The sequence below is a fragment of the Excalfactoria chinensis genome, chromosome 21 (genome assembly GCF_039878825.1).
Source record: "Excalfactoria chinensis isolate bCotChi1 chromosome 21, bCotChi1.hap2, whole genome shotgun sequence".
In the NCBI taxonomy this organism is placed as follows: Eukaryota; Metazoa; Chordata; class Aves; order Galliformes; family Phasianidae; genus Excalfactoria; species Excalfactoria chinensis.
In genome coordinates, this window is record NC_092845.1 from 2,986,879 (window position 1) to 3,005,627 (window position 18,749).

Here is an 18,749-nt window from a genome sequence, read left to right on the forward strand (position 1 = left end):
TTTCTTAAATAAAAACGTATGTTATATATGTATGGACTTGGAACCGGAGCTGCATTAGCCTATTAACTATCCACATTTGCTTCAGACTTGGCCAGCCACCTAGAAAACCTGCCAAGACCTTTCTGGCAGCCTTCTCCCAACAGTTCCAGGAAAACATGGAATATTCAAAGAATTTTAGGGCCTCCCGGCTTCATTTGTCACCACTCTTGTTGCCCACTTATTGCTAAATCACAGGCAAATTGCTCTAATGCCCTATTAAAGATTTAAAAGCAGCCTTCTCCACAGCAGGGTATACGAGGACAAACCCACGCTCATACGGCTGCTGTCCGAGCGCAGGCAGGCCGTGAGGCCTCGCAGTGAGGAAAGGGACTGCTTGACAAACTCCAAAGCTCACGACTGAATTCTCTCATGTTTGGAGATGTTAAAGCTCTCTCAGACACCCAAGCAAAGGAGAGATTCGTTTTCTCCCCAGTGTTATGCTGATAAATTGTCATTGAGGTTTCGTGCCCGCGTCGTACAGGCCGCAAAGAAATCGTGCGTTGCACCAGGACTCACAGCCCCATTGGGCATGGGGCACTGCTTGAGCAATGCCACAAGGATGGGCTGGAGTCCCATTGCCTACAGCTTGTCTGGGAGCCGTCTTAAAGCCTCACAACGACCAGGTGGCAGGATTCTACACCAAGATGCAGAGCAGGATTCACCTGCACTGCAACTGGATCCCTCTGCTTTGCAATCTAAGCCAGGATCTAATGCCTTTGAAAGCACGACAGCAAAAAGGCAAAAAAATCCTGCATGAATTAAGCTATTCCTCCAGCCTCATCCATGGAAGAAGGAAGAGAACACAAGTCTCCAATTTTGACATGAAGTTCAGAGTGATCCTTTAGGAAATACCACCAGCATTGGGCCCCCAGTGATTTATTACAGTTAGAGCTCACTGACCGGTGCCATGTGTCATAGAACCCTACAAACAGAAGTGATTCAGCAGTCAAACTGCATCCTTACCAGCACAGCAAGCAGCAGACACTGATCTTATTTTTTCCACTAAACCTACGCTAAGGTTAATTTCTTACTCAGTAACTATTCTCACATACAAATGAAGGGAAACACGTGACTGAAATATCTTAGTTCCCTTAATAATTAGTTCTCCTTTCACATTTCAAAAGCCACTGGGAAGGCAATTTCCAAAATCAACTCAAACCACAAGATCTGTAGCAGATAGCAATTGTGCCTTGCCTTCTCCCTTCCCGTTTCCTTCCTGTTCTTCCTTTCTTCCTTTTTCTCTTTTTTGAGATCCTGTCTCCAAATCTAACAACTTCACTTATGGGAGGAAATAGAAAGCCAAGGGGAAGCTGTGGCATGTGTCAGACTACAAACAGCACTACTGCAAACCACTCTTTGAGCCACAACTGCTATTCCTCATCAGACGAGATGAGAAGCCACTTCAAACACAAGGAAAAAAACCCAACTCTTTAAAATACACCCACATCTGGGGCATTAACCCAGGAATGGGTTTGACCTTCTGCTTGCCACAATTACTTAAACTCACTAAGGCCAAAGAACACAGACTGTCTGCCTACAGCATTCATGCACTGAATGGAGGGACCCAAAACTCGTACCAAGCTGAGAGCCACAGATTTCCAGGCAGCATGATTTAAAAGAGCCAGCTTCACCTGCCTCTGCTTTCTTTACTGTACAGTGGTCACACAAGCCTTCCCCATTGCGCACAGCAGCTATAAGCAACTGCAGGTGGACCGTGCTGTTGGGTAACTATTATCAATATTGCTCCATCAACCCTTCATTATGATTTGTCAGTGTGAACTTGAGGCACAGCCAAGAGCTGGCCTTCCCACTGGTTCTCCCCTAATCCTGAACTGCTGCACTTCATTCATTCTAAGCCTTGAAACATGAAGTCTAAACTCAGCTCTGAATTAGCATCATTCTGCATATGCTTATTAAAAACGTCAGTATCTAACCTGTCCTAGACTTGCAAACTTCTTGGTCCCATTAACTTCTAAAAGCAATTAGGTTCATTTTTAATTAAGTACCGGTGAAAAAGAATTGCCTTTTAATACATGTTCAATTTGTCACCATTTACTTTCACTGTGTGTCTCCTTGTGCTCACTTTGCAAGACTACGAGAATTTCTCACTCTACCTCCTCATTATTCCCTTTCTTTTCATTATGATGTAAATTTGTTTTCCTTTCTAATGGGAATGGTTCCTCTATGCCCATTTCGGATATCTCCATGCTTAGGCCCATTTTTGCTGGCATCTTTTTGAACCACTCAGGTTTGGTAGCACAGCTCCTGCTCTGCATGCCTCACCGATTTTGGTTGCAGAAATACAGACAGCACTCAGTTGAATTTCATGTCAATACAGTGCAGGGGTGCATCCACTCCATGTTTATAACAAGACCAAGCTCTAGAATACTCAGAAAAGCTCCCATTGAAGGCCTGAGTACTGAATTGGCATTGGATTTTGGAACAACAGGCAACAGGGACTGATTGCCTAGCAGAGATTCAAGGAGGAAAATGCAAAAGCAAAAGAAGAAAATATATATATATATATATATATATATATATATATAGTCTGTCTTTACCAAATGTCTGCCTGACTGGTTAAGGCTTTTTTGGACGCTGTCAGCTGCATGTGTAAAAAATGGCCCATTCACAAAAATACACTTACACTACAATTGTTAGACATGACATTTACACGTCACTGTTAATTATAAATGACTTGATCCTGACATTTCATTAATACATTATGAAAGCCATAATGAAACCCTATGAGCCGTGTGTCACACCTGTAACAAAGACAAGCTGTAGAGAAATCACAGTCATGTCACCAGACCTTGGCAAAGGGTGGAAGGAGAAAACGGCAGTGGGGTGACTCACGCTTGGAGTGGGCTTATCCTCAGCAGCCTGGAAGGGACAGGGGGAAGCCCCACAGCCCAACATCAGCTCCTATGCAGCGTGATGCAGTCGTTCTGTTACCTGAACACAGGACTCTATGAGAATGTAGATGGAAAATGGAAATCAAGGACCCGATATCGGCCATACCCACCCTGCCTTTAAATTGCCATTTGAGACGAGGTTGGAGCATCTAGCTGGAGACAAAAGTGTTTTTCTTCAGAGGTAGAAGGAAGAAGGGAGAGATAGAAGCAAGCGGGAGGCTTACCATGTTTAACACCAAATTTCTGAATCTCTCCTTCTCTGCCCCAGAAACCTGATTCTTGGACTTATTTAACCAAGAAACAGGGCCATGACATTGCACAAAGAGGCTAATTTCACATGTAAAAATCTGATTCGCTTCGGGAGAATGCATTTGATATTATGATTCCATGAAGCTAAATATATGCACCTTGCACTGCCTGGAGATCAGGGGAGGCAGGGCAACCAGAAGTCCTGTTTTTGGTCAAAAAAGAAAAATGTAAAAGAAAATAAACCTCAATAAAAATGACGTATAATGTAATAACATCTTTTGGACTATGTGAAATCTCCAACCCTTGGAAGTTTCTATCAGGAAGTTAAATGCTGGCAGCCCAACACCAAGCATCCAGACTGGAGTCTCTTGAAGACTCACTCTGGAAGTGCTGATCTTCATCCGGTTTCATACTTGAGCTGCAAATCTACTGCAGATCTATGATAAGGTGAGAGTGAGAATGAGAAGGGAAAAAAGAGGTCAAAAAGAGACGTGTGCTCAGATCTCCGCTCTGGCCTCAAGCTGTTCATTTCACACAGACAAGTGCCTGAATGCAGAGCTGGTCTCTACCACCTAATTCTTCTATTTTCCAGTTGCACTGTAATCAATATCTGTATCTAATGGAAAGGAGATATTTTTCCCCTCATAGGTTATACTTTGTGACTCGAACGCAGACAAAAAGAACTTCCTCCTTCAGCAATTTGCAACTTCAAAAGAAGAGAGGAGCCCATTTCCGAGGTCCGGGCTTTGAATCTCTGTAATGAAATTGTCTTATTTTTAACTGTCTGAGCAGCTTTCAAGCAGAAGCGTGTTAGAATTCATATTAATTTGTGCAGCACCCTATCATCATCGTAATTTAGCTCACAAGGTTGCTGTGCTTGGAATTCCAGTTATGACATGAATTCTATACATTTTATACAGATTTATAAATGGCATCAATAGAACACTTAGGGCCTTATTCATTAAACAATGAGTCATTCTGGCATTCCATTCTATTTCATCCCAGTTCTTGCAAAACTTTTATGTATAAATTTGACTGTACTTAATGCATCTGATTTAGCAGCAGAAGTGTTGCAGCATAGTTTCAGCTGGGTGTGGAAGCAGATGAAAGGCATTGTTTGAGGGGAAAAACACAAAAGAAAGATCCCTCTAACACTGAAAGTTGAATTTCAGTTTCCTTTCTAAAGGGTGAGCATTCAAGGCCCGGCAGGCAGCCCTGCCCTGATTTCTCACTGCCACAGGTTGGTTGGCCCATCGAAGAACAGCTTGAGGCAGCTCAGAAGACGCCATAAGAGGCTCCACGACATCCCTTAGTAAGCAGTTTACAGCTGTGACATCAGCAAATCCTAATAATGACACTGCAGGACCACAACAAGCAGTTTTCAGAACAACTTCCCTAGTGACCTAGAACCAAAGTAAGACCCATTACCTATCTGTGAGGAACCTATAGTACTAATAGTCACTAGCAGCATGTCTACAGATTGCTCCCCTCCTTATAGTTCAGTCGCTTCAGAGCATCTCATGGTATTTTACCTGCTCTTCATTCTTCCAGCTATCCTCCCAACTATACAGGATGCATGGTTGTAAATTTTACACAGCTTGCTGGAGCACAATGGTCTCAGAAGTCACTTCTGCTCTGTCAAATTTGGCTGGTGATAGAAAATGGTCTCGGAAGGGTTTGGGAAGGGAGAGGGCATGGATACAGGAATGCACATGAACTAAGTGAGCACATTGGCTGCCTTTCCATTGGAAACCATTCCAAGACCTTATCGCTCCTTGGATGCTTGCAGTTTTCTTCATTAGGTATACAGGCATCAGAGTCTATTTTGGGTCTTATTAACCCACAGTAAATATGGAATCAATTTCACTACACATTCTCTACACTATCTACCAAGGAATCACCACACCATGAAATGCACAACACTATTTACACTCATTGCCCATAACAGAGAATAGGGATGTGTGCTCAAACAAAGCGCACCATCTCATTTTCATTAGTTCTCCCACCATGATATTTCTAGTACTTCCCTTTGTACGTCAGACTTAAAAGGACAAAAATCAGATCAAAGTTTAGATCCCATTATCAAAGGACAAACAATTTTCTAGGGGGTGGATTGTTTCTTTTTCGTCTTACATTCCAATGGAAATGTGCCCTCTGAAAAACAGTTACTGTCTCTCCTACTGTTCACAGGAATAACTGAATAAAAGCTGGGAACGGAACAGCAATGGAAGAGAAGGAAATTAGGACACTTCTGTCTGTTCATTGTGCAAGCTGGGAGAAACAAGACTGGCAATTAAAGGAACCGTTCAGGGCCAGGCACCTTCCTTTTGCTTCCTCCTCTTCTAATCTACAGCTCATGAGCTGCTCCTTTACTCATCGCAAAAGGTCCGTAATTGTAACACTGCCACATTCTCCTGGAAATCTACTTAAATGGCATATGATAGAAGCCATATGATAGAAGCTTAATTACATAGAGAGGGCATATGGAAGGCATATGACATAAGGACATATGGAAGGCATATGATAGAAGGGCATCCGAGGACATATGATGGAAGTCTAATTAATTGACAATACATTCCTCTCATCAGGGGGAGAGCTGGAATGTTGCTTTGTTAGGAAGAAAAATATGCACACTGAATTATGTTTACTGTTAACTCCGCCGTACCACTGACCATTCTCCTCCTTCATTGTTACCTCTTGTTCTTTGGAGCAGACAGATTATTTGATTTACATATCCATCTGCCATTACATTTGATAGCCACAAGTATGTGTGTTAGTACACACAGTCATCATCTTTCAACCTTACAGAGTACCCTTATGGCTGCATGAAGCAGGTCTACAATTCTGCCACCAAAAAAGGAAAACAGGCTGTTCTTATTTGGGAATCATTACCGTTAATATGTAATGTTTTTCTTAGAGAAGTACCAAGCAGGTAAAGAATCGACCATTGCAGAGTGGTGTCCACTAACTCTATGCTGGATGTGGGTCAGCACAGCTTGTAGATTTACATCAGTTGAAAATGTGCACTTCCAGCTGCAACTAGATCTATGGGGCAGAAAAATAGAGCAGCCTAAAGCATATACACAGCAGCAGTCCTAAACGAAACTGATACGATGGAGAAGCAAACCACCTTTACAAGATATGACCAGAAGCATCAGCCTTTGAAATGCCTAGTTTAAATGTAAAAGCCTAGGAAAAAAAACCAACAACCTTGAAAACCACCATTGTAGCTAACTGTGATCATTAATGAAGATCCCTTAAGAACAGCTCTCCTGGGGACTGCGTAGATTTAGGTACTTTCTCACAAACCCTTACTGGTTTTAACTGGAAGCACTGGTGCCAGCCAGTACCTTTCTGAGAGGCAAGGAGGGTCAGCTCCCACTCTGCTGCTGGCACTCAGCTCCTGGGGCAGAACTAACCCAACCAGACACCAGCTAAAGCCAGGGGAAACCCACTTGCACATCTCAGTTTCAGACACAGTGCAGGATGTTTTCCATGTTACCTTTGGAGACTTCATGAAGGCAATAACACTGATAGGTTGTCATGGTGCTTTTTAGGAACATAACACATTGCGCTGCTTAAATGCTAATAAAGGAAGATAAGCATTACCAGTCCACTGAATTTACTAAATATCCAATAATACGATACCAATAGGTAAAAAAAAACACAAAGTGCTGAGAGAACGAACACTTGTGAAGATCTAGAGAGGCAAAAGAAAGGTTTTTCCAGCTCATCTTACCTGCTCTTTCCTGTTCCATGTGTCCAGAGCAAACACTGCTGAGGAATTATGGTCGCTCATCACGCCGCTTTTTGCAAGACCCAAGGAAAGCTAGGAGGTTGTACAGTTATCTCCCTTGGTGTAATTCTAAACTATACAACCTACTACCTCAACCTGGATGCATGCAGTCAAAAATGCTGAAAGCCACCCACCACTTCACAGCCGACATTATGTCAGGGGTCCAATTAAAAGAATTGTAACCATAGAAAAAGTCCTCAACACTTCCAGAGTGCTCTAATTTGGAAGGAATATAAATGTTGTGTTGGTGAAAAGGCACCAAACCAAACGCAACTCTCCAGCACTGCGTATGTCAATACATCAGACACAGTAAGTTATGGTTATTGCTGCTATCGTGGACACGTTTCACACAAGAAGGAATTTTGCTCCTGGCCAAAAAAATAAGGCTTTTTCCTCCTCTGGACCACAGCACAGGACATACACGTACATTTTCTAAAGCTCTCAGAAAGGTTTAGGGTGAAGTCTGTCCTAACACAGCTTTTCCTTTTTGAACACGTATAGCATTGACTCTGGAACGCGCATCTTGGCTGCTGAACATTTAAAGGATGGCTGCAGAAATGGGATTGGGAGAGAACTGCAGAAGGGGTTGAAACATTTGAGTCAATTTTACCCTTGCATCGATTCCTTGCTCAGATTAAATGCTTTTAGAAATGCAATACTGAGCCTGTCTCAGCAGTCAGAATAAGACAGTGTTCCCTTAACAAGGAACTCATTACATTTTTCACTTGTATTAGTTCACAGTCAAACAACCAGGATGTTATCTTTGTGACTCATTCCCATTACCCACCAAGCTAGTGCTTAAAGCAGTATGCTGCCTATTTATTACAGCTTACAAACAGGGATTAGCATCTTAAAATATGCCAGTGCAAACAGTGGAACTGAATCAGTTCTGAGATCCTGCTCTCAGGTGAATGCATCCTCAGGCACAGCGGCTCTGTGCTGGAAGGGGATTACATTGGAATCAGACCTCATGAATGAGTGCTGAGCTGTGCTGAATAGACGGCATCTTGGTTGCTCCTATTTTCCTCGGATAAAGTAGTGTTGCTGATTGTGAAGAAGCCAGTGCCCTACCTCTGCATTCAGAGCCTGTCTAGAAAGCAAAGGAGGAAGAGGAGAAATAACACCGAGTGCTGGAATTCAGCTTGCAACAGTGGAAGAAAACTGGAAAGAAAAACATTTCTGCAAGGTTTAAATGTACTTGTTGTTAATAGTATTAGTGGAATTTCTAATGACTACGTGTTCAGGAAGGTTTGCTTTGAGCTGTCAGGCTCTGTGGATATGGCACAGTATTGCAGCTAATGGCATAGCATGGAACCATATCAGGACAGCCACTGTTGAGCACTCTATTTCTCAGAACAACGACCCAGACACACAGTTGGATCAGGACACCACGGTCCTCCAGCCCTGCTCCAGACCAGGAGCTTTACTGCTGTCTGAAAGCACCCTAAAGTACTTCCCTGCATCTCAGCTTTGCTAGAAATGTTAGAAATAATGCAAATCAAAACATTTAAAGAATGGTCATCGGCACCGAATCACTCTAATGAAGGAGATCACTGCTAACATCAGCACTGCCATAGGACTGGCACAGGCACACCTTGCAGGCGGTTACAAACAGCGCTGAGCAAAACACCCCCCAAGAATTCACTCCAAAATAGAAAAGGAAGAAAAACTGGTTCGTTTCAGTTGCATCCTCAGCTCAGCAAAGGTCCTTTCACAGACATAAGAGAAAATACTTCATGAGCAATATTCTCACCTTGAGCCTAAATAGCCTAAATTTTTCACAGGTTGGCAAATGCCACCGTGACTGTTTTGCTCCTGACTCGCCACCTCTCCCTGCCTCCCTTCCATCACAACTTCAGCTTCCTCCTCATTGCCACGTTTCCCAACCCCTGAGCTGTCAGCTCTGTGCTGGCACTCACTCAACGAGCGTTCTCGCTCCTTCCCAAGCGCTGCAGGGAGCTGGGAGCTGCACCCTGCTGGGCTTCCTCCCACCCCAAGGTGCTGGGGCAGCATCCCAGCATGGGGCAAGGTTCTCACCAAGATGGTATTCGTGTCCCATTTCCTATACGTCCCTCTGCACCAGTTCCCATATATCCAAAGCCCTTCCAAAACGATGTGATAGGAATAAACAAGCCTTTCTGTGAACCTGTATGTGACCTATGCGTGCTTCAGAGCTGCTTTAAAGAAGAAAAACAGAGACTTTAAGATAAAGTATTTTTAAACATTGAAGCAGTTTCTGTCCCATACTCACACTCCGGTCAAATTTTAGACACCCCCTCAGTTGCTGCATAGATTATCAGGGCGAGATCTGCCACCAGTGAGAGCCTGGTCTCAGAATGAGATATTCTGTTCCCACCATTTCAAGCTCAGATGAAGCCAGGACAAGTGAAAGTGTCCATGCACCCTGGAGGAACAGCCATTTCAAGCAGAAAAGAAGCATCACGCAGCTACTCCTGCCACCAATTAGAGTATCCGCTGCCACTACTGACATGAGGAGCTGAGCTGAGGAGCTGAGATCAAACATTAACACAGAAGTCACCTAATTAGCATCACCCAGCACCTTCACTACATCCGTTTGGTATCTGCCTATGGACCACAAGCATTCCTCTTCTGGGAGGAGAGCAGGAGAGATCTCCAGCACCGCTATTATAGCACTTCCTTTTGGTGGCATGACTCCCCGTGTTTGTTTTCGGGTGATTTTAGTCAATTATGTCTTTACTCAATTAGCACAATCATACCCAATTATGTAATTAGGGTAAATATGTAATCTAACGACAATGTTCAATTACGATACGTATCGATGCTATAAAAGTTCCTATTAAGTATAGTTGTGGGGAGCATTGCGTTGCACGCAGAGCCACGCATTCCTATGTAAGTTAATGCATCTTCAGAGTGAACAGCAGCCCACAGACCCCAGGCAACATCAGATAGAGGTGCAGGTGGAGCCTGGACTGGGAAGGGATGCAGAGCTTTGCCCATTTTACCTCCTGCTCCCCCCCCAAAGGACTTCAGGTGACAGCAGAACACAGAAACCTGCCTCCCTCACTCTGTGCTGGATGAAGCCAAACTTTACATTTGGCTTCCCAAGAATGTTGGCAGAATTCTAACCCAGCGCTGCTTTTTAAGGATTTAATGGAATATTCCATTCTTTTAAACCAATTTGCAATGCAAAGCAGCACGCTCCATAGAAAAGCAGTTCTTCAGAGAGTAGTATATCCCCAAAAATCAATGACACAAAAAGCAGTGCCCCACGTATTACTACTCCTAAACTACACCGTACTGCGTGTGCATTTGCAGACCACTCCTGTTGACCACAGCAATGGAACTTCAGGACCGATGAGCTCAAAGAAGCAGAATTCTGTTTTCCTATGATCAGCTGCAAGATCATCAGCTGAGATTTGGCTCTGAGCCTTTTTGACCGTGAAGGATACAGAAGAAGGAAGAGCCCACCTTCACATTCAGATCCCAGGCAGGCAACCCACAAGGCTTGCCAAGGAGGAGGTGGAAAGCAGAAAATACTCCCGAAGCAAACACATTTCCTGAAGTCATGGAGAAAAAAACAAATACCCAAACCCACAAACGATATTGTTCCGGTTTGAGGTCAGAAATCTTGTTTGTTAAACTTCAGCTCGGAGTGATCTGTTTAACAGAGCACTTTCAAAAACCTCAGACAGATGAGATTTTACTATGGAAACGCTGATGTGGTTCTATCTGATCAGCTCACCCATTGAGCCTCATTTGATGCAGCTTCACTATTAGGACTTGGTTGAGGAACCTCAAGAGGTCTGAAGGTTTAACCCAGATCAGGGAGCGTTCCTAGAAGCCTGGCAGGTGGACTGAGCTGGGCTGGGACATCCAGAGCCTGTAAATTAAGGTAAGGAATCTCATCTGGGCTCAGCTGACATCCAGAGCAACTCAAATATTTTGAAAGCAACTTAAAACTTTTCAGCGCATTACAAAAGTGGTCCATGGTCGAATTTTTAGCAAGGGTTACAGCAATCTGAGGATTTACTCAATATCACATTTCAGTATCTGGTAATTTCTAGGGGAAGGGTAGCCAAGCACTTACTGTTGAAGCACGGGGAGCTTTGTGTCAGTAGCTGGAGCCCTGGGCTGGATACAGACACTCAGTGCTGGGCCCAGGGGTGGCTGAGCAATGCTGGTAGGCAAGCTGTGGGGCTGATGACTCTAAACGACCCCCAAAACCCATGGGCCCAGACCTGTCCTATGGCTGAGCAGCACCATACTGCGTTATGGGAAGGTGGGAAACTCAGAGAGCCCAGGTTGAAGACACTGCATAGCATGAGGAGGTCCCAGAGCCAATGCTGGTTTTGTATGGACATTCCTCCTTCAGATCACTTGGGGCTGAAGTGATGGAGACCACCTGGCTCAAGGATGGGGGTCTTAGTCCCAAACATCCGTGTCTAACAACATCCTCTCCCTATTCTCTCTCTCACTGATTAAAAACAAAGAAACAAAGCACAAAAAAGTAAAAATAAAATAAATTCAGATTACTGAAATAGTAATTTCTCTGCCTTCCAAGAGTTTGATGAGATTTGATGATCTGAATAAGACTATTTCACGCAAGTGAAACCATTCTTGCACCCCAGTGGATGCTGTGCGACACACCTGTCTGCAAGTGGCCTTTCAGTGAAGGATGTCATTAACAGAAAGGAGAAGCAGTCTTGTTATTTTGAGGGAGAAAACCGTGATTTACCAAACCTGAACAACAAGAGGTTCTCGCTTTGGAAAAGGTTTGTTTTTCTTCTTCAGACAAGAACTTCTGCCTCTGTACTAAGTGGTGAAATGGGGATCTGCTGTAGCAGAGCCTCCCTAGATGCACATATAACCAGCTTAGTTCCACAGGAGGCATTTTTTCCTGCGAGGTGCTAAAGCAATGACTGCCTACTGCTAGAGAATGCAACGCGCTGATCAAGGTACCAACTATTGAAAGGATACTGTGATTTTATCATGTCCCAAAGGCCCTCCTGGTACATTCTGCATGAGGGGCTCCGGTTTGTTTCCAGCTCCAGTAGCTGCCTTCTCATTCTTTCTGTTCCCTGCAACATCAAACTGGGCAAAGCATCCGGCACTCCCTGCCTGTGGCGACCCCGCAGCGCGCCGGCGCAATGGGATGCAGCCGCTGTGCCTTGGTGACAGATGAAGAGATCTCTGTGCACTCTGTCTGGCACTCAGATCAAAGCTGCTGCATTAATGTAAGCTCCTCATCAACTAAGTGAGGGAAAATATTCACGAGATACATCCAGGTAGAAGCACCGCAGCCTCCAATTAGTTTCTTCCATCTTAGAGGGAAGACACATTTCAAGGTTCTTCCCATCATTTTGTCAGACTCGAGTTTCACTCTAAAACTTAATGAAGTGCAGTGAAATACAACCAGCAGAAAAGAAATACAAATTAACGTCGAAAACACAATACAGCTCTTTTCCAAAGGCTGAGCTGAAAAACAAAGGGGCGGAGGAGAGCATCAGAGGCTGCAGCTAAAAAGGGTGGGGGGAGCCTAGCAAGGAAAATTAACTAAAATAAACTAAAAAACCAGTGACGTGCTGTGGGTGTGCTCTGCAGTGTGTCCGTTTGTCCCACAGACCATGGAGCATCTCCAGATCACACTGGGTTGAGCTGCTGCATCCCCATGCAGGGGCACAGCTGCCCTTGTCTTTTGCCAAGCAGCAGAAAACCAGCAGTGACCAGAAAGCAAGCTGAGCACCAGAAAAGAGCCCAGCAGCACGGGCAGGCACTCTGGCCCTGTGTTTGATGGCACATTGCTCATGTTTGCTTTCTAAGCATCCAGCCATGATTAGGTCAAGCCTCTCTCCAAAAGAAGAAAGCTGGATATTGATCAGCAGAGCCCAGCACGCTGAGGAACTGCACTAACATACTGCACCCAAAGTAGTTTGTGCGCTCTTTCCTCCCCTTTGACTCCAATACTGAATCTTCTAACCCAAAAGTGTGCTTTCAGACTCCCCACAAGCCCAAGGGTGGTATCTCATTTTGCGACACACGAGTCCAATTCCCTTGCCAGGGGTTTTTGGCACTCCCAACACAACGTCACCTGAAGTGGCAGACTCCAAAATGCTCAGTGACAAATTCCAGGCTTCTCTCAGCACATTGCCAGGTGCCTGATGTCTCCACATGGCTTTGCAGGGAAGAGACCACCATGCACAAATACATGTTATGTCGGTAACTGCGTTTGGCCAGACCGCTCCTCTTTGGAGGTCAGACTGAACGAGCCAAGACTTCCCTGACAGCCACAAACACAGGATTCTAATGCACTGAATACTCACAGCATTTAAGAACAAAAGGAAAACAGCAAAACAGTAACAGCCGCTCTAGAGAACAAAACAAACCTCACTGTCACAATGAGATGCAATCTTATCCTGCATCTACTGGAGGAGAAACCCTACGCATCCTACCATGGCAGATACAATGTTCATTAGCAAAAGGGAAGGAATCACTGTTTGAGCACTGGGAGCTTCCAGTGACTTCACAGGTGATGGCAACCGATGCCCAGGGGAGATCTGGGCTCCAGGTGCATGTTCTGGGCAGTAAATCACAGCAAGGCTTCATCATGGCCTTGCAATACCTTTGCCCTAGAAGAGCATCCCACATCCTTCTTGGTCATCTCTTGCTAGATTCATCCACATGGAGAAACAAAAGCAGTCAGACTGCACGCAGTTCTATTAGCAGAGGCCCTCTCTGCCATTGTTTTATGCTTCTACAATTACCAGAAAACACACAGAAAACCCTGGAAATTCAGCAAGGGAGAGGAAAAAAAACACACAACATTTTTGGACCGCAGCAGAGTGCATCCAAGCAGCCAAGTTCAGAAACAGAGAAACTGAAAAGTGGAAATACAGACCAAATCTTTGGTAAAATTAACACTGGAAAGAAACAGTCAGACTTTATTTTGAGTTCACGTTCTAATTATTTTCACATAGGATCTGTATGTTGGGGTTGAAAAAAACAAATACTTCCAAAGTAATTGTTCCACTTAGAAATGTCAGCTTTGCCCAGCAGGTTTCATACTGCCTGCTTACATGGGTTTTTCCCCTGCTCTACTTTAAAACCCATTTAAAATGAAATAAATACCACAAAATTAGGAGAACCTGGCCTCTACAATGAGCTGATTTTAAAGGGAGAAAGGACTTGGAGAGCCAACGGGCGGCTCTGGCACTGAGCTGCACAGCTGCACTGTGTGCAGGGACTGAAGTTACCCAAAATAAAGGCGAACAGAAGCACCTCTTGCTCTCACAAACAAATAATCACTGAGCAAAGAATGGATCCCCGTCACTTCATAAACAAAACAGCTTTCTCTGCTCCCAACAACCTCGGAACCACCCCATGCCCCACAGCCAGAGCCACGAGTAACGTCGCTGAGATTTCATTTCTTCAGGCTGATGTCACAGACCTCCCCTGTCCCATTTCGTTCGGGCACAAACGAGTTGTTAGTTGGTATGAGAGTATTTTAACACCAACCCAAGCTGGAAAGCGATACGGTAATTGCAGAGCAAGATTTGCAGCTCTAATTTTACATTTCTTAAAAAGAAAAAAAAGAAAAAAGAAAAGGAGGAGGGAAGAAGGCATTAGTGGAAAGACACGAACAGCAGAATTGAACATGGTCAGTGTGAATGCAGAAACACAACACTTTGTGCACTTGCCAGACAGACACATACCTATAGATACAAGCTTGTGTGGAATATGACCACAAGTTCGGATCTACGGGTTTGTGGCAACAGGCACGGGTCTCTTCTGCAATTTGTTAGGTTTGGCTTTTGGCTTTGGTTTGTCGGTTTTGTTTTTTGTTTTAAAAGAGGAAAAGCGTTTCTGCAAATGAAATGTCAGAGCTGTTAGCAGGCAGCAGCCTCTGTGCCCCTCAGCACCTCAACACCGCTTCTCTGAGGGGGGAAGAGCCGCCTCTTGGCTTTGCTATAGCATTAAGAGCTGTTGCTCCAGTTTCCTTCAAAACCTCAGCAAAACAAAACCGATTTTAAAACAAATAAAAGAAAGCAGGAGATCAGTGGGTTGTTTTTTTGTCCTCCTAACTACTTCCCTGGGCACTCGCTGATGGTTACACAGCACTGAAGAAGTAACGGCCACCACCAGCGCCGTATCGCTAAGGGTGCAGGGAGTGAAGAGAGAGCAGTTTTTGTGTGCAGACAGCAGTGCAATAAACACATACCCCCATCCTGCAAGAAGTGGTCTCGTTTCCATGCTGGCAGCCCGGAGGAAGCAGACAGAGCAACTGCCTCAGAGTTGTTTTAACTTTCAGAGAAGTCATTACTGGGCCGGGTTGCTACTGTCATTCTATTTTTAAAGAGAAAGAATCCTTTTGCTTCACGAACCGATCCAGACAATTCCCCCAGCTCCAACTCTCCGCTATCTGACAGCGTTTCTTCCTACAATGACAGAGACAGATGATATTAAACTGCTTTGGAACTTTTCTAATAAGACCTCAAAGAGAATCGCGGAGCAAAGTTGCCAGCAAGAAACCTCCCCTCCTTCCCCCAAAGTTTCCAAGTTTTCTTGCTGGCGTAACTAACATTTCCCATTAATGAAGTTTTATTGGGTGGGCAACTGGTGGGGAATTAGGCCACAGAGCAGGCAGCCTGGGAGCTCCAAGTTCAGCCCGTGCACAAAATCAGAGCAATTGCTGTTTAAAGTGTATCCACATTTTTACTTGCTGCGTCTTCTCTTTCTTCAGACTATTCCCTATAAAATGAAGCAGTCAGCACGAGGAAAATCGTTTTGCTATTTTGATGCTTTCAAAAGTTCCCCCCCCCTGCTTCTTGTGTAGGCTCTTAAAATCAAACGCTCCAACCTGCACACCCTGGTAAGCATGCAATTAATATATACAATTTGCCTTTATTGGAACACTGCTTTAACTGAGCTATGTGCAACTCTTGCTCCATCCAGCACCAGAGATGCTAAACTTTCACCATCTGTCCAAAGGTTATCTATTCAATTGATTGCTTAATGTCAGATTCCAGCACTTCAGACTCCCATACCTACCTTTAAAGTATTCAGTTTTTCCAGAGTTCTCAACACCCAAAATTCAGACCAAGAACAGGAGGTTCAAGGGTTCGGCGTCTGTGCAAAACCAGGAAAGCTTTTAGCTAGGAGCCCACGTGCAATGAGAACCCCCAGCTTTCCAACAGCCTTCACCCTGCAGTGTGTGCACTTGAGGCGATGGGGCAGAGAGCACATGGTCCTGCAGACAGAACAGAGTCACGTCATGCGCAAACGCACTCATTGTGCACTCCTTTGGAACTGAGCTGCAAACGACATATAACAAATGCTGCCCTACCAAAAATAAACCCAAACCTTCCAACCATGGAGCTCATTTATTTCGGGGGACCTGAGGTTGTGATTCAAATCGTCTCTTGACCCTTCTGATGGAGCCAAATAAGCACAGTCACACTGCTGCTGCCTCTATCAGCGCTTCATACAATGGCAAAGGATTTTTTCCATCAGACCTTTGTAAGTCACTCCCGTGCTACAATGCAATACTGCATAACAGTATGCGAAGGTTACACTTCTAGTTTTCATTAGCTCGAAATCTTTGTTTTTCTCCCTAAAATCTCACAGACTCATTTCTAACCACTGGGATATAACTGAAGCCCTCGAAGGCAACCAAGTCGTGGCGTGTGGGTGGCCTGCACATACCTCCTGTGTCAGGACGTGTGCCCTCAGCTTGCGCTGGTTTGAATGGAAACTGCAGGCACCCAATGCACTTCAGCAACTTGTCCTCATTATTGAATGATTACAGAGACAGAACAAGGCCGTCCGAGAGCTCCATGCGTGCTCGTCAGGGCAGCTGGTAGGTGTTGTCCAAAAACCAAAATATGCTCTTTCTTCAGCTACCTAAAAGAGAGTGCTCTGTGCTGCAGTTCTGGCCCTCCATCTCCCAGTGCCTCTCTACCTGACAGCTTCACAGAACAAAAGGGAAGAACGAGCGTTAGGCTCCATCACCATAGCTTCAGCTGTTAAAAAAGGAAAGAGGGAAAGAGAAGGCAGAAGGAGCTATCTTTAGCAAAGCACCTATGTGTGCCAAAGAAAACACTCCGTCAGGCCCCCACTGCGAATCCCATCGACCACTTCTGTGCTCCCGTGGGCCCCGCGGAAGGGCAGCGTGGTGGCACACAGACTGCATTCAGTGGCACCTACGTGCTGCAAATGACAAGTGCCCAGCAGCCAACCTCTTCCTTTTCATGCCCTTTGCAAAAGAAACTCATGGGCAATCTCTGAGACGGCAAACTGATAGGGGCAGCAGCAAGTGAACAGGGAAATACAAGGGTTATAATTGTTTGTAAATGTGTTACTGCTTTAAAAAATATTAATTTCACTATATATCAACCATATTTGGGGAGACTGAAGGAGTGCCATGGATTGCACAAGATGTGGGTTTCAAAACGTTTCCCCCCACTGATCAATCATACAGCTATTGTACCTTTTGCAAACCTGATGAACACACACACGGTGGCAGAAAATCTATGGCAGGCAAACAGATCAATCGTCTTTCGTACTGCATTTGACTGGAATGCTAAGATCACAAATCAAAAGCCTCCACCTGCACCTCACGGACTGCACTCCTCACATAAAGGATTGCGATATCCTTATCCCAAGGATGCTTTGCTTCCCTATGAATTTTACAACACGTCGATGAGCACCGGATCAGCACAGCTTTGGTTCTAGAGCCTGGCACCCATAAAAAAAGCACAACACCTTTGTTTAGCATTAAGCCAGCCTGAGACTGGCACGTTCTGGATTTACAACCAAAGGAACATAGGAAGAAACACGGAGAAATAAAGTCTCTAAAGACATAATGTTGGTTTTGGTCTGTGGGTGGTATTCTTGCAAACCACAAAGCATAAATGCCCTGTCCAGGAAAATCGATCATTATGGAATGCATTGTGTGCCTGAGCAAAGCTCTCTTTGCAGCCATTTCGTACTTCTGCCACAAAAATAAGTCAAATAAGAAAAACAACCACAAAATAATTCCCATTCTTTTTCCTTACCTCCCTCCCCAGTCTGCTTAGGCTTGTAAACACACACAAATACATATACATGTATATTTATGTATACACGCACACACACACGCTCTCTACCTTCAGCACAAAGACCTATCTCGATAGATTTCTGCACTGAAACAACGAGAAGAAATTGTAAGGAAAAGGAAGGCAGTGAGTGGAGAGGCGAGGAGAAACCAAATTACCTCGTAGCAGCACTTGATGAGATTCCTTACCGAACGTGCGCTGCCATATTGCTAGGCCCAACTCGACGAGGAGTGCTTTCTGGAAGACAAAATATTTACGGATATTTTCATGGCCAGATCTCAAGAAATGGATCCCACCATCACACACGCCGAGGCTGCAGCCTTAGAAGCAAAAGGAACAGGCAATCCTAAAGGAGGGATTCCTCCCCCCACACGACTTTCCCCCTTTTTAATTTCTTTTTTTTTTTTAGGGAAGCTGGTTTGCCACGTTCCGCCTCGGATCGATCCATTCCTGCCCACCCCAACGCAGCGATTCCAACCCACAGAAACAAAACATTTCTTGCAACACAAACATCTCAGAACTTTGCCAATTCTATCGGCACCAAAGCGATTAAGGCAAATAAAGCGCCGTGGAAGTTGTAACAGCAAACGCATCCCCTGCTAGTTAGTAACACGCATCCACTTCTCCCACTGATTAGTTATCATACAGAGATCCTTATCCAATTAAAGTCTGATAAAACAG

General features: G+C 44.6%; 1 long non-coding RNA gene across 6 annotated transcripts in view; it reads right to left on the minus strand.

Annotated features, from left to right (window-relative positions):
* The window catches only part of LOC140261442 (uncharacterized), a 66,997-nt gene that overhangs the window by 5,308 nt on the left and 42,940 nt on the right, over nt 1–18,749 (minus strand). For all 6 annotated transcript variants that reach the window (XR_011905707.1, XR_011905710.1, XR_011905711.1 and 3 more), the window contains 3 exons: nt 18,227–18,305; nt 16,024–16,222; nt 15,194–15,410 (listed from right to left, as the gene is read on the minus strand). This is a non-coding gene — a long non-coding RNA (uncharacterized lncRNA). The remainder of the gene's footprint in view (nt 1–15,193; nt 15,411–16,023; nt 16,223–18,226; nt 18,306–18,749) is intronic.